The sequence below is a fragment of the Callorhinus ursinus genome, unplaced genomic scaffold (genome assembly GCF_003265705.2).
Source record: "Callorhinus ursinus isolate GAN/ISIS: 27379988/994484 unplaced genomic scaffold, GSC_fseal_2.0 scaffold63, whole genome shotgun sequence".
Lineage (NCBI taxonomy): Eukaryota > Metazoa > Chordata > Mammalia > Carnivora > Otariidae > Callorhinus > Callorhinus ursinus.
Window position 1 is genome coordinate 4,814,955 of NW_027397125.1, and position 15,622 is coordinate 4,830,576.

Genomic DNA, 15,622 nt, shown 5'->3' on the forward strand with positions numbered 1-15,622 from the left:
CCTCCCTCCCTTCCTTCCTTCCTTCCTTCCTCCCTCCCTCCCTTCCTCCCTCCCTTCCTTCCTTCCTTCCTTCCTCCCTCCCTCCCTTCCTCCCTCCCTTCCTTCCTTCCTTCCTTCCTCCCTCCCTCCCTCCCTTCCTCCCTCCCTCCCTCCCTTTCTTCCTTCCTTCCTTCCTTCCTCCCTTCCTCCCTTCCTCCCTCCCTTCCTTCCTCCCTCCCTTCCTTCCTTCCTTCCCTCCCTCACTTCTTTTATTTGGTAAATTCCACAGCCTACCCCGGGCAGGTATGCATGGCCCAGGAGAATGTACTCCAGGTACTCATTTTGCCCTCAGCGTGGTCTTATTTTTTCTGCCCTCATTTTCCCTCTCACTCTTTAAAATCTCTTACTTGAACTTCAGTAGTTTTCCTGTCTTTCTTCGTGGTTTACTTTACTTTTTTCCCAGTGTGATCTCCTTGATGGCACATTGGATCAAGTCGATGCAAATTCTTCAGTGTCTCACCAGTACCTGCCTACAGGTTAAAACAGAAACGCCTTTCCCCAGGATACAAGTCCCTTTATGATCTGGCCTCTGTGTGCTTACCTGCCCTCTTTTGTACCCATGTCCAGTCATTCATTTAGGTTATATATATATATAAAAAATCAAGTTCTTTCTTTTGAGGTCAATTTAGAACTATTATGACTCTTTTTATGAATCTAGCAAATCTCAACATTTTAAATGGAGGCTTTGATTAATATTTTGTCCCATTTACAGCTCTAAACTTTTATATATTTGAAACTGCAATTATGACCAATAAATATGTTGATTCCCTTCTAGAGTACTTCAGATATCTGGCTGTTAAACCTTCCTGTTTAGTTCCTATAAATCTGATAAATAAACATAAATGTAGCCAGCCTTAATTCTAAGTGCTGATGTAATATACAAACTTCATAAAATTTCAATTTAAAATCGTAAGTCTAGGGGCACCTGGAAGGCTTAGTCGGAAAAGCATGAGATTCCTGATCCCAGGATTGTGAGTTCAAGCCCCACATTGGGTGTAGAGGTTACTTAATAAATAAATAAACTTTGAAAAAGCTCAAAGAAATATAACTCTCCTTAAAAAAAACCATAAATCTAAATTAATCCAGCTATATGTGTTACATAGGAATTACAAGGGTTGACAAATAACTAAAAGGCCAAATTCTTTGAGGTATTTTGAGTACTGCACTATTAATATACACATCTTCTTTAATATCAAGATATTAGTCGTACAAGTTTCATTCTCTCAAACATCTCTGTACTTAATTCTAAATCCTCCTGAGGTTAAATATGCTTCCCCACTAAACAGTAGTCATGGGTAGGGATTGCATTCCCAAGATAATTTAGGACCCTGGCCCTAGCCTAGTTCCTTTGTCAGGGACTCCAAAACTTAAAGAAGGTGACCGCATAATTCCATATCCTTTAGATTCCAGTTATTACGAAATCTTCTGTTAACAGGGTACAAAAGCCTGCGTTCGTTGATTGGATTTTGCATGCTAATCTTTTCTCCTAGCTCTGCAGCCCCTCTAACTTAACAGAATTCTGCATTTCCCACCCATAAGCTTCCTGTCTGGGAGAAGCAGATGAGTCGTGCAGATATAAAAATCATTTCCAACTGAATTCTGCAGCTTTCTTACTGGAAGAGTCACAACTTCCAAGCCATTCCACTGCTACCTGGGACACGTAGTGCGTGCGCAGCAGATGTTGCATCGATTAACGCCACAACTGAGTGTGTGAATGGATATCGGGTAACACAGAAGAATTTTCACAACTTCCACTTATTTTCTCTCCCCTCAAAGGATGGCACAAGAGGCGTGAGCTTTGCAAGCAGACAGTCGCGGGTGCACAGATCTGACATGACTGTGTGACATGGGGTGAACTGTGAAACCTTATCTGAGTCTCAGTTCCTCATCTATCAAACGGAATAGCAGCATCATTCCAGGGGTCTTGAGGATTAAATTATAGGTAGAAATACATGCATACGTATATGTGTATTATAAACAAAATTGTGTTTCTCCAAAATTCACATGCTCAAGCCCTAACCCCCATTCCTTCAGAATGTGACTGTATTTGGAGATAGGGCCTTTAAAGAGGTAATTAGGTTCAAAGGAGGCTGTTAGGGGGGCCCTAATCCAATGTGACTCGTGTCCTTATAAGAGGTTAAGACACAGAGACCTCGGGGGCATGCTTGCACAGAGGGACAGCCCTGTGACAGGACGGCGAGAGGGGGGCGATCTGTAAGCCAAGGAGAGAGGCCTCAGAGGAACCCACCCCCACTGGCACTTGGATCTTGGACTTCCAGCCTCCAGAACTGGGAAAAAAAAACTTCCGTTGTTTAAGCCCCACCCAGTCGGTGGTATTTTGTCAGGGCCACCCAGGCAGACGAATACGTATGTATGTATATATACTGCTTAGCTCAGGGTTGGGCTCAATAAATGGCCGCCATGTTTTAGAACTCTTCGAGTTTCTCAATGAAGCCGGAAAAAAATGAAGGTTATCCCACAAGTCACATGCGAACCGGTCATTGTTCGCTGGGTTCCATGCGCGCTAGACGCATTCCCTTGCTCCCTGTCTGCATCAGCTCTAGCATCCGTGGCCGCGAGGCTTTCCTGGTTTTTGGGGCAGGTATCTTCAGGAGATTCAGGCTCCTCCTCTGAAATCTGGCCTAGACTTTTCCCCAGACACTGCCATCATCTGGCTGCGTAAGCCACTCACCCAACTCGGCCTTGTTCACAATGGGATTCCCGGGCACCCGGCACGGTGTGCCAGGGAATTTAATTCAATGAACTGTGCCGTATGTTCATGGAGAGTGTACGGGTAGAGAGTATTTACTTTATACTGTTAACCACTGCAATGATAACGTTGCGGGTTAAGGCCCCTCTTCCACGTCTGTTCTCAAACCTTCTCCCAGGGGTCAGCTCTGGAGCCTCCCAGCACTGCAGTGAGCTTGGGCCATTCTTAGCTGCTTCAGAGGGTAAGACACAGCCAATTTAACTTGCACCAGAGGCCTGGTCACATCTGGGCATGCGCACTGCTTGCTCCCTGGACCTGTAATTTACAAATACCGCTTCTCACCATAACGGTTCTAAAACATCCCTTGTCTTCCAGAAGCTCAATTAGCTGGGTTGGAGCACCATTTCCTGTGCTATTGTTTCTGTTGATGACAGGGGCAACACTTTGGACTCAGGAAGACAGATTCTAACTGTCATTGTACACTTTATTCCCTTGCGTGGGACAGGGCATGATGCTTACACTTCGCTCTCCTAGAAGGTCATCTTGAACTTTATATGTGCCCTGAACTTTCCATCCAACTGAGCAACAACACAGCTTCTTGACTGTATCTTCTTAGCTTTTAGCAACAGCACGCTGCGAGCCATCCCAGCGCAGAAATAGCCGACATACCTTTTGTTTCTTTGGCAACTGTTACATCACTCTTGGCTTTCTTTATTTGATGAGAAGATAGTGGAGAAAAAAGATAATGGTTATCTTCACTCAGTATGTAGGTATTTTTACAAAGCAATCTTGTGCTCGAAAATAATTTTAGAATACATTAGAAAAATATAAAGGAAAAATATAAGGAGCAAGGAAGAACAGAATTACTGTAATAAATTGTTAAAACATCATAATTGCTGTAAGAGAAAAATCTACAGTGTAATTAAATGAGTCATTATCAGAGTGTTTTTCATAATTAAAAAAAATTGTTTTATGTATGCTACCACTATGAAAATAGGTGGTAGGACTATAATAGATGAAATATAGTCTTTTGCTGTATTTCTCTTTCTTGCATGGATTGGACTGGCTTGCTACTATTTTGCTTCCCACACTGACAAACACAATTCAAGATTAAGTACTGCCCGAAAACAGAAGAAAGACAAAGGCATATCAAGTATGTGCATTGCCTCTTAATGTCTATTTATTTCAATATTAACGTGGTATCCATGAATTCAGCAAACAGATTATATGCTAATGGAATAATGGTAATTTTCATCAGCTAGGATAAGTATTTAATCAATTCTTAATTCCAATTTGGAATAAATACTCATCTGGTCTAGCAATAAACTGGGCACTTTGTTTTGCAAAACGGGGGAGTCAGGCGTTACCCATAAAGGTATCCATTAGGTGAAGAAAAGCTACTACTAGCCGTCCACCAAACTCCACTCTCTCTCACTTTTTTTTTTTTAATTTATTTATTTGAGAGAGAGAGAGAGAGGGAACACAAGCAGGGGGAGTGAGAGAGGGAGAAGCAGACTCCCGGCTGAACAGGGAGCCCGACCCGGGGCTCGATCCCAGGACCCTGGGATCATGACCTGAGCCGAAGACAGACGCTTAACGACTGAGCCACCCAGGCACCCCTCTCTCATTCTTCATCAGAGTTAGCATGGTAGTGGGATCTTGGCTGCGTTTCCAGGGACTCATGTCCCTGCTCCCCTCCCAACGTTGCAGCAGAGTGTGACCACGTGACTCAGCGCTCAGCAATGGAATATATATGGAAATGTTGGGAACAACTTCCAGTTCACTTGCCTAGGAGGAAATCTCTGGCCTTGAACTCAGCTCGTTCCCTCTCTCTTGCAGGCTGGCTTGGCTACACCTCAAACAACCTTGGAAGCCATGAGTTGAAGGAAGCCGTCAACCATCCTGGAATTCCCCAGATGGACTCTTAAATGAGCAAGACCTAAAGACACTTAATCAGTCATTGAGGGCTTTTTTCTTTTTCCCTCCTAAATATGTTGTCTTTTAGTATCTTCCTCTAACACCGCTGCTTGAGGTAGGGACTGCCCACTTTTTATCCAGATGCGTGTTTTGGGTTCCTATTGGGCACCATGTCCTTGGCACTCTTCTCTTCAGCCCCCCCACCCCCCTCCCACCCCCTGAGTGAGCTCCCGTAAATGACAACCTGATGTGGTCACTTCCCAGCTAAGGACTGTGGCATTTGCTCGGCCTGGAGGCATGCCTCTCTCCTCCAGCCTGAAAAGTGCTCCTCCACCAAAGCTTTTCCAGGCAAGAAATGAAATCTTTTTTAATTTTTAATTTTTAAATTTTAAATATTTTATTTATTTATTTGACAGAGAGAGACATAGCGAGAGAGGGAACACAAGCAGGGGGAGCGGGAGAGGGAGAAGCAGGCTTCCCGCGGAGCAGGGAGCCCGATGCGGGGCTCGATCCCAGGACCCTGGGACCATGACCCGAGCCGAAGGCAGGCACTTAACGACTGAGCCACCCAGGAGCCCCAAGAAATGAATTTTAAAGAAAAGCCCTGACACCATATCATCTTATTCTCAAAATTAAATACATTTTCTTAAAGAACCACAATACCATTGTCACATCTATTAAAATTAATAAGAATTCCTGAATATTATCTGGTAGCCAGTCCATGTTAGATTTTCTGGTCTTTCCTAAAATGTATTTTTTTTTTTTTTTTTTTTTTTATATTTTTTTTTTTTGTCAGAGAGAGAGAGCACAAGCAGGGGGAGCGGCAGGCAGAGGGAGAAGCAGGCTTCCTGCCGAGCAAGGAGCAGGATGTGATCCCGGGACCCTGGGATCATGGCCTGACCTGAAGGCAGATGCTTAACCGACTGAGCCATCCGGGTGTCCCCTCTAAAATGTACTTTTACAGTTGGGTTTTTCAAATTACTATCCAAGTCCTCACATTGTATTTGATTTTTGTCTCTTACATGTTGTTTTTCCTCTATTGGTGCTCATCTCCCATTCCCTACTTTCTTTGATTTGTTGGTAAAACTAGGTCATTTGTCCTATCGAATACATACACCCCGGATTTGTCGGATTTCTTTGTCGTGGCATCATTTATCTCATTCCGTACCAGATCTTTTAGCAGACATCTTAGTTTGACCAAGAGAACAAGCTGTGAGTTCTAGTTCTGTTACCGACCGTGTTACTTCGGATAAGTTGCTTCTGTTACACCCCTGCCCTCCGCCTCCCCCCAGCATGCCTTCACTTTTCTGTTTGAAAATTAGGGATGACAGAAATCTGTTCTATCTTTAGGATACCACGAGAATGAAATGACATGCTCCACGAGGTAAGAATTAAGGTTCTTGGGAAGAAAACACTATATAAGAATGGCCGGACAAACTTTTCTTGGGCTGGTGGCCCTACAGTGAATTTAGAAATACAAAACCTTTCATGACGTATGGGAGAAGGCTCGAATTCACTGGATGTAGAGATCGATATTCTCTTTCTGTCTGCATATATATCAGGGTTTCTGGATCTAAATGGTAAAGGAGGGGCGTAAAGAAGCAATACAATTCAATTAGAAGTGTCACATCACATTAAGCTTATTCTGTCTTCTTCATTACTACTTCCAATAACCATGAGTACCAGCACAGATCTAGCAGTTTCTTTACTCCTGATGGTGTGATAACAGCAAAATGGGAGGAAAAGAACATCTGGTATGGGAAACTGTATTGCATGGGACAACGATACGATGTCTGAAGAGACCATGGGCATTGACAGACCCTGAAATCTCAAGTTATAGTTTGCTAGCCAATCTACAGACTCCACCCTGGTAGCCTCCTTGCCACCCACCTGCCATTCCAAACCCAAATTCCTGAGCGTGGTCTGATGCAGGACTCCCTCCCTTGTTCCACTCAAGGCCTTTACTCGGCATCTCCTGCCCTAAGTGAACGTGGAAGCTCTTAGTTACCAGACAGCTGGTCGCCATGTCCTCTGTTGGGATGGGACACCATGGCCAAATGTAAAAAGCTCAGAGCAGTCTTTAAGTTTGAGAGGCTGAAAAATAATTTCAACATCGAGAACCTAAGGGAAAGCACTGGTGATCTGAAGTTTGCCCTGTGTTCTGGCAGGCCTGCCTGCAAACCCTAGCTACCCCTAAGCGCCAGATACCAGATGGTGCCATTTGAGCAAGGGTTCCTCAGTCAGTGTTTGCTAAGGGCCTATCTGAATTGTGCATGATGTTGGACAAGGAAACTTTTTATTTAGTGTCTTGGGTTATGGGGTGTCCTTCTAAAAGATACATCTACCTGAAACCTCAGAATATGTATGACCCTATTTGGAACACGGGCCTTTGTAGATGGAATCAAAGTAGGAACCCGGAGATGAAATCACTCCGCTTTAGGGTGGGCTCTAAATCCAATGAGTCTCCTTAAATGAGGCAGAAAAAGGGGACACAGACACAAGGGCAAGGCCATGTGAAGACAGAGGCAAGGAGGGATTCTCCCCTAGAGACTTTGGAGGGAGTGCAGCCTTGCTGGCCCCTTGATTTCAGGCTCCAGGCCTCCAGAACAGTGAGAGAATAAATTTCTCTGTGGTAAGCCACCACGTTTGTGGTAATTTGCTTCTGCCGCCCTAGGAGGCCAACACGTTTGGCCTATGTGAAGACTTCACCCTTTGCCTGCCCTTATACCCCTTGCAAGGAATTTCAGTTGGAAAAATTATTTCCCTGTTCCCTAAATCATACTTTTTCGCAGACAGAAGCTGATAGTTCTTGGAATGGCTGAGGCTTTAGAGAGAAGGGGTAGAGAACTGATAGAGTTGGCCATCTGGCCAGTTAGAAGGGACCTCGCGGGTTTGCAGTGTCCTGACGAGACCACCCTGGTCCAGAGTTATGTTTTCGGGTCTACAGATCCAGAAACATTTATCTTATTAGTGTGCCTAGAGTGGAATACATCCTTAAGGGATCAGTTGCTGAGAATTATAAACTAAAAAGATGGCTCGTAATTTAAGATAGGAGACATAGCTCCATAGTGATGGAAAGGCGCCTATACGTTGTTCAAGACTCTTCCTTTCTAGATTTTGAGTATTAGACAAACTAAATTATTCATTGGGAAATCACTTGCTGGAAGAGTAACTCACCTACACACATGTTCTCCTCCCCTTTTTTGGCCTGGGGTCATGTGAGGAGTTCATGCTATGAGAGTGTGTGCAAAAGCGGGCAATTACTGGGCCAAGAATCTTAAGAGTGGGTGTACTTTCAGGGCGCCTGTGTGGCTCAGTTGGTTAAGTGACTGCCTTCGGCTCAGGTCATGATCCTGGAGTCCCGGGATCGAGTCCCACATCGGGCTCCCTGCTCGGCAGGGAGTCTGCTTCTCCCTCTGACACTCCCCCCTCTCATGTGCTCTCTCTCTCTCTCTCTCTCTCTCTCTCAAATACATAAAATCTTTAAAAAAAAAAAAGAGTGGGTGTACTTTCTCTACCCTTTTTTCCCCCCATCCCCCCGCTCAATGGACAGTACTCTAAGGACGCAGGGGAGGCCACGATACTAAATGATCTCTGAATGACTGTGGAGCAGAGCCGACCTGTGCCCCAGCTGGCCATCACTGGAATGTGACCTGACAGAGACATAAACGTTATTGCTTTAAACTGATGCAATTTCAGGGTCATCCATTACACAGCATAACTTACACCAACAATACATTTGGTGAGCATGAAATGAGAGTGAGGGATTTGGGTAGTCCTAAAAAATGTTTTGTCCAGATGGTGGTAAATCTGATGAACTGCTCCTTCTTCACCATAGAGTCGACTTTCCAGAAACCAGTGTACTTATGTTCTCAAAGCTAGGGGCTCTCGACCTGGAAAGTACTGGGTAAACACTGAAAATTCTTGCTCTGTGGGGTTTGGATTTTTCCAGCCTCCGTGCTAAGTATCCTTGTTCTGCTAAACATCCTCATCACCAAGGGGTCTAAGCTCGAGTTATATCCCACCATGCTCCCTGTGTCCTGGTCAGCTGGATTAGATTTGGAGATTCTCAAATTTTCTCTCTCTCTCTCTTTTTTTTAGATTTTTATTTATTTGAGAGAGAGAGAGAGAGAGAGAGAGAGAGCATGTGCATGCGCAAGAGAGAGCACAAGTGCGAGAGAGGGAGAAGGCAGGGAGCCCGACGAGGGGCTCGATCCCAGGCCCCTGGGATCATGACCTGAGCCAAAGGCAGACGCTTAACCAACTGAGCCACCCAGGCGCCCCTCAGATTTTCTCTTTTGAGCTATATTTTCAGATGAGTGATCTTAACATTTATATATTATCATGTATATGACTTTCTTTTTACTTCTTTTTAATTATAAAATTAATGTATCACATGGTAAAGGTAAAACAGAAAAAATAAAAGGTGGGGCTCCTGGGTGGCTCGGACCTTGTCCCCCCCACCCCCACTCATGCTCTGTCGCTTTCTCTTCGTCTGAAATAAATACATAAAATCTAAAATGAAATAAAATAGGGCGCCTGGGTGGCTCAGTTGGTTGGGCGACTGCCTTCGGCTCAGGTCATGATCCTGGAGTCCCAGGATCGAGTCCCGCATCGGGCTCCCCGCTCGGCGGGGGGTTGGCTTCTCCCTCTGACCCAACCCCCTCTCATGCTCTCTCTCTCAAATAAATAAAAATAAAATAAAATAAAATAAAAGGTAAGTCTCCTTTTCTTTTTCCCCACCTTTCCCCAAGGGTAAATTCTGATTATAGTCTCTTGTTATCCTTCCAAAAATCTTGAATGCATAAATACACACACACACACACACACACCATTTGCTGTATATATAAAAATTAAAAATACAAATGAATGGTATTTCTCTATTTTTTACCTTGCACTTTGCACTTTTTATTCAATAATATATCTTGGATATTCTTGAAAGATCAGAGATGAGTAAACATATTTCCTGCCTCTGGGAGTATGGCAGGGGGCAGATAAATCAGGAGCATAAATGAGCTAAAATCTAGAGCATATGATTAGTACCATTTGAGAGAGAGGCACAATGTGCCACGCTATTTAAAAGGGCAAAGTAATTACACAAGGTTTTTTATGGGTGTGTATATATGAAAAAAATCCCTCTTAGTGATTGAATTCCTTCCATGTGCCAGGCACTGCTTCCAGCGCTTTATGTATAGTATCTCTTGAAGTCACAAATACCTCAGTGAGGTAAGTATTGTCATATTGTTCCCATTTTACAGATCAGAACATGGATGCTCAGAAGGCTACTTAACTTACTGAAGTTCACATTGCTAGCAAGTGGCTTAACAGTGATTTCAACTTCAAAGCCCATGCATACTTTCCACTTCACCTGCCTCCCAACAAAAATTCAGAATGACTTACTCCAGTAGTGGTCAAACCGCGGAGTTGTGGACTGGAACCATTACAGGTCAGTAGATGGGTCTTCCCTTTTTGTGATCAACTCTTAGTTCATTTGGACAAGGAAGCTCTTCTATCTTGCTGAGAACTGGTGGCTGTGTAGCTTCAGGCAAGAGCCCGAGCACATGTGTGTTTTGGTTTCTTTAGCTTCAATATGGAGAAGTGTTAGTAAATGTCCTCAAAGCATTATGAGGGGTCCATGCGTAAATGTAAAGCACTTAAAGAATGCCAGACCCATAGTGAGCACTCAGTGCACGTTGGCTACTATGACCAGCAAAGGTGATGGTGGATTGGAGAACAGGAAGGAAAGTAGGGATGGGGGAGGCCCCCAAAGGAAGGCTGAACGAAAGGGTCAACCTCTAAGAGGGCCTTGCGGCCAGTGTGGACACACAAGGCAGAAGCTATGGACAGTTGGCAGGAAAGTAGGCAGAAACCGGGGAGCAAATCTCCCTGCCCCATGCCCTCCACCCCAGACCCTCTATCCCCCCCTCCAAGGTTTGGAGGTGAAGAGAAGGCAAAAGGGTGCTGATCCACTGGGAAGCCCAGACTCAGTCTCTTGCTGGATCAGAGTCAAAGGAGGAGGGCATGCCTGTGACCACTGGGGAGACACCCTGAGGGTACCCTGGTGGAATGTGGGGCATTATGTAGGAGAGGAGGACTCCAACACACACCCCTAAGTCATCAGTGCTTTCAGTAAATGACAGCTTGCTTTAACTTCTCCACATACACTTGCTCTTTCCAGCCTACGCCATGGTACCGCACTTGAGGGGTGGGTGGCAACCAGCCCGGGGCGGGGGGAGGGTGGGCACAAACCCTGGGGGACAGTGGTCACTGCAGCAGCCCTTTTCCCTTGGCCACACTGGCCCGGGTCGCCATTGTTCCTGAATGAGGAGCAGAGCTGATGCGAGAACGTGACATTTGTCCCTTCCTTACCTGCCTATCCGGCTTGTTCCTTAACCCGGCTCTGGAGAGAGGCAGCTGGAAACTAATATCAGAACCTACTTTGGCCGTCGATTATGGTTTATTCTAAATGGCACAGAGACCCTTCCCCACAAGTGGATTTGATCACTCTCAACAGCTTCTTGGTGGGGAGGTTCCAGAAGGAAGGGAATGGTCATCAGTGAGGTCAGGTGTGGCCAGGCATGTTCCTAGGTCTGAGAAGTTGTCATTTTATTGGAAAATTTTTCGTAGTTGAGAGTGTGCTCCTAAGCTTTGGAGGTGCAGAAAGCTCACTCATCAGCCCATGAGTTGTAGAGAGTGGAATGTTCCTCAGGGGTGGAGTCACGTGAACCGAACCCAGAGAAGGATGGAGAAAGCAACTGACTGCCAGTTTATTATTACTAAAAGGGCCAAGTGGGGCCAAACTCCGGCAGCCTATGGCCAACAGCAAAGGTGGCTACACGCAAAGCCAAATTCTGTAAGAGGAAGTTGCTTAGTGACGGCAGAAATTGAATGAGGGGAGTTAGTTCCGTAATTCAGATGTTTAATGGTGCCAGGCTATGATGACCTGATGAGTCCATCTCCACAACGGGAGAGACTTGCTGTCCTGCCCAGAAAGGAAGAGCTGTCAGGTGAGACCATGGCTCTCCGTTGGCCCAGGCCGAGGGGCCATTGCCAATGTTTGCCTCTCACATTCTACTTTTTAAAAAAAAGATCCTATGGCTCACCATAGTCTTATGAATACCTACTGCCAGGTTAGGACAAACTGGGGGGTCTGAGAATCATCCCATCTTCTCAGGGTAAGCCTCTGAATACTTGCATCAGAATCATGTGTGTGTGTGGTTGGGGTGTTGTATACACATGCAAATTCCCGGGTCTCATCCCCACAGATGGTCTGAGTCAGGGTCTCCGGGGACCAGGCCTGGGAATCTAAATTCTAAATCTACATACCACTTGAGTCTGATGGGCAAAAAGTTTGAGGATTATTGTTTTGGGGGTGACCTTGCCTATCTCTTATCCACTACAAGTTGATTTTAGAGTGGGCCATCTTATCTCCAAATGTTTATGGGAATCCTTGGTGCCAATGATAATTTTGCTATGTTCATTATGTCTTAGGTTAAAAATGTTCATTATGTCTTAGGTTAAAAACTCCATTGAGTACTGTTAAAAAAATAGATTCTCAGGATGCCTGGGTGGCTCAGTTGGTTAAGCATCTGCCTTTGGGCTCAGGTCATGATCCCAGAGTCCTGGGATTGAGTCCTGCACCAGCCTCCCTGCTCAGCAGGGAGTCTGCTTCTCCCTCTGTTCCTTCCCCTGGCTCATGCTTTCTCTCTCTCTCAAATAAATAAATAAATAAATAAATAAAATCTTAAAAAAAAAAAGGTTCTCAAATGGGGTGATCCTAACTAATAAATACAGTCATGACTCTGCTGCACAGAGTTGGCAAAATTGGGTTTATAGTATGTCAGAGGGGGAGACGAACCATGAGAGATTATGGACTCTGAAAAACAAACTGAGGGTTCTAGAGGGGAGGGGGTGGGGGGATGGGTTAGCCTGGTGATGGGTGTTGAGGAGGGCACATTCTGCATGGAGCACTGGGTGTTATGAACAAACAATGAATCATGGAACACTGCATCAAAAACTAATGATGTAATATATGGTGATTAACATAACAATAAAAAAAATTTAAAAAAAATTGGGTTTATAGCTTTTTCTTATATTCTGTCTTAATGAGGCTACTTTTTGTCTGGAAACCACCCTCAGTCAAAATAGCTTATTATTTTTTTAAGATTCTATTTATTTATTTGACAGAGAGAGACACAGCGAGAGAGGGAACACAAGCAGGGGGAGTGGGAGTGGTGACCATGACCTTGAGCCGAAGGCAGGCCTTTAACCATCTGAGCCACCCAGGTGCCCTCAAAATAGCTTATTAACTGATTCTTATAATAAAGGCATAGGCTCTTAAATGATTAGCATTTCAAATAGTACTACACACGGGGCTGCTATTTATTTTGTTTTCCTACTGCTCAGTATCAGTGAAATGAAGTTAGCTCAACAAGGAGGCCAGTGGGCTGAGGCAGCTCTGACGCGGCCGTGGCCTACCTGAGCAAACCAAAACCTAAGCCTCTAAATGCCTCAAGGTTATGAAATTGAAATCTCAGGACAGCCAGTCACAAACAGCCAACTAGTCTTTAAGCTGCAGCCAATCAAATAATTTCCTTTCTTTGCTTTTGTCTTTTCTCTATAAAAATTTTTCCCTTGGCTCCTGTCAGAGGAGCGCTCCTGACCACTTCCGGTTTATTGCTGCTGGATTCTAATCGATTAATGCTCAGTAAACTCCTAAAATTTTTGATATATTCAGTTTATCTTTTAATGGTGATCATTGGAGGCATGCACAAGAAAAGCATTTTTCTTTTTCTTTTTTTTTTTTAATATTTATTTTTAGAGAGAGCGCACGTGCATGCTTGTGAGTGGGGGAGGGGAGGGGCAGAGGGGAGAGAATCTCAAGCAGACTCTGTGCTGAGGGGGAAGCCTGATGGGGGTGGCGAGGTGGGGGGCTTGACCTCATGACCCTGAGATCATGCCCTGAGCCAAAATCAAGAACAGGAGGCCTAACTGAATGAGCCACCCGGGCATCCCAGGAAAGCTCCGATAAAACCATTATTCGTTGGCTGAAGGATGTTTATCCCAACAGAAAATCTTGGTTGTGGAAGGAGGGAATACCCAACAGGAGCAGAGCTCAGAAAATATTATGCTGGCTTTGGTGAGGGTAAATGGATTCTAATGCTTGCCTAGAAAGCAGAGACCATTTCTTTTCTTCAGTAGGATGGCTCTCTAGTTCTCCTTGACTTTTCACTTTCACCCAGATCTCTCTGACCACTGGGAGGGTCCTAACCTCCTATTATCTCTTCTCTATACCTAATTCTCCCCTGGCCCAGGGTTGGGCTGATTGTACTGACCAAGATGGCCCTGTCAGGGGCGGCCACATGAGGACACACCAGTGCTCGGCCCCATCCACCACAGGTGTGGGATCCCTGCACCCCGGGGACAGCCTTTTTGAGCAGGAGAATTTTCATTTAACATCAGATTGCAACCAAGTGGCATCACTAATGACTATTCCTCTGGAATGTCTGCCTCTTAATTCGCCAGGAAATGCAGACCCCAGAACATTCTGAAGGCTTTACTTTGGACCTCTTAAGACAATAATGTGATTTGAGAAGGGAGGGAGAAGCATGAGAGTTAAATTTCTGTCCAAAGAATGTGGTATCCTGCCAGGTGGCTGCACCTTAGAAATAAAAGAAACAACAAAAAATGATGCTGATTTTGTGTATATCACAGTGAAGGGGGTACTCTTTTTATGTTGTATTTTGTACAGAATTAATAGAATTAATCGCCTTTACAGTGAGTTTTAAAATGCTGATTCCAAGTGTTTACCTATCTGTTAGGTTAAACTAGTTCACGTTTTTAGAGCCCCTGTGTTATGGATGTACATACACTCCTTTCTGTATACCTGGGGAAGGAAGTTAGACATTGGCAATTTTCTGAAACATTCCCTCGCCTGATGCCAAATTTCCTATTGCTAATCCCTTATCCTGATCCCTCTCCTAGGGAATTTTGCTTAACCCCAAACCTGTAAATCTCCTGGGCAAAGAATGTTGGCTGACAAAGCACGGAGGTTTAGATTTTTAAAGTGACACAAGGAATTTTTGTTCCTATCTTTTAGCAAGCTGCAAGAAGATTTTTATCAATTTGATTCATCACTGTGAAAGTGATCTCATGGTAGATTGGATTTCCTCTGAATTTTTAAAGTGGTAAATGAATAAATTGATCCTTTTTTTTTTTAATGTCAGAGAACCGGTTGCCGTAGTTACTTCTTGATTTTTCTGCATATAGCTTGTGTATGTTGTAAGCTTATTCGTGTGGCAATTCAATTTCTTTCTGTACCTCGGGGGCAGTGATACCTTCCTGATTTTGTTTTGTTTAAGATAACAATACGTTTATTTTGAAAAAGTGTTTGGGAGATTAACATGTGTAGAGCTGCATTCTTGTATCATTCTCTCTTCTACTGTGGTTCTGCACATTTGCTTCCATTTCCTGGGACCATCTTCTGGCCTAAATTTTGGAACTATATTTTTCCTTCCTTCCTTCCTTCCTTCCTTCCTTCCTTCCTTCCTTCCTTCCTCCCTTCCTTCTTTTCCCTAAAAGAAAGACTCTTCACTAATAACTAGGGAAATGCGAATCAAAACCACAATGAGATAGGACGTCACACACATTAGGATGGCTATTAAAATACGCACACACACACACACACACACACGCACACCGGAAAATAACAAAGCCGATGAGGATGTGGAGAAATTGGAACCCTTCTGCATTGCTGGAGGGAATACAAAATAGCGCAGCTGCTGTGGAAAACAGTGTGGTGGCTCCTCAAAAATGAAACATTGACCTATCGTATGTATGCCAAAAGAATTGAAAGCAGGGACTTGAATGCATATTTGCACACCCATGTTCATAGCACCATCATTCACAATAGTCAAGTATCCATTGATGAATAAATGGATAAACAAAATGTGGTGT